This window comes from Nannospalax galili, unplaced genomic scaffold (assembly GCF_000622305.1).
Source record: "Nannospalax galili isolate Female #2095 unplaced genomic scaffold, S.galili_v1.0 scaffold664, whole genome shotgun sequence".
Lineage (NCBI taxonomy): Eukaryota > Metazoa > Chordata > Mammalia > Rodentia > Spalacidae > Nannospalax > Nannospalax galili.
The window spans coordinates 4,985,550-4,986,837 of record NW_008354274.1 but is presented as its reverse complement, the minus strand read 5'-3'; positions in this window follow the sequence as shown (position 1 = coordinate 4,986,837).

The following is a 1,288-nucleotide window of genomic DNA, read 5'->3' as shown; positions in this document are numbered from 1 at the left end:
TAACTCCAGTTCCAGAGGATCCGACAGCCTCTTCTGTCCTCTGCAGGCATTGCACAACACGGGTGCACTTACCTACATGCAGGCAATACATGCATACACATAAAATAAAAATAATAAATAAAATATTTTTTAAAAAATAATAAGCATGGGGTCCTAGGGAGATGTCTCAGTAAGTAAAGGCACTTACCACCAAGCCTGATGATTTGAGTTTGATCCTAAGTACCCACATGGTGGTAGTGGGGAATCCACACCTGCAAACTGTCCCCTGACCCCCATAGGCATGCTGTGGCATGGGTACATCCACATACATGCACATAATAAATAAACAAATAAATAAATGATGTAACAAAAGCAGTTTTAAGGTGGGTACAGTGAGTGGCATGCACTTGTAATTACATCTTGCGAAGCAGGGAGGCAGAAACAATCACCCTGGGCTCACTGGCCAGCCAGCCTACACTACTTGGCAAGCACCAGGCCAGTGAGAGACCCTGTCTCAAATAACGTGGTGGCATGGGCTGAAGAAATGGCTCAGAGGTTAAGAGCACTGGCTGCTCTTGCAGAGGACCCAGTTTCGATTCCCAGCACTCACACGGCAGGTAACAACCATCCATAACTCCAGTTCCAAGGGATCCAACACCTTCTTCTGACTTCCTTGGGCATTGCATGATACAAGTGTACTTATATACATGCAGACAATACACTCATAGAATAAAAATTAAAATTTAAAATGATAAAAAAATACTATGGTAGGCAAGCACGTGAGGAATGACAGCTGAGGTGTTCTGCTAGCTTGTATACACACACACACACACACAGAGAGAGAGAGAGAGACACACAGACACACACACACACACATACAATTAAAGAATCTGGTAATATTGCTTAGAAAAGGTGTGCAAAGGGGCTGGAGAGATGGCTTAGTGGTTAAGAGCACTGACCACTCTTGCGGAGAACCCAGGTTTGATTCCCAGCACCCACATGGTGGTTACAAACCGTTCTTAACTCCAGTTCCAGGGGAATCCGAAGCCCTCTTCTGACCTCCACAGCATTGCACAACACGGGTGCACTGAATAAAATAAAATAAAAATAATTTAAAAAAAGGTGTGAGAAGCAGGAATTCATACCTCACATCCCCTCTATGGAGATCAATCTAGAAAAATTCCTTTTTAAAATATAAATGCAGCCAGGCGTGGTGGCACATGCCTTTAATCCTAGTACTCTGGAGGTGAAGCAAGCATATCTCTGTGAGATCAAGGCTAGCCTTGTCAGCAAAGATACAAAGCGAGTT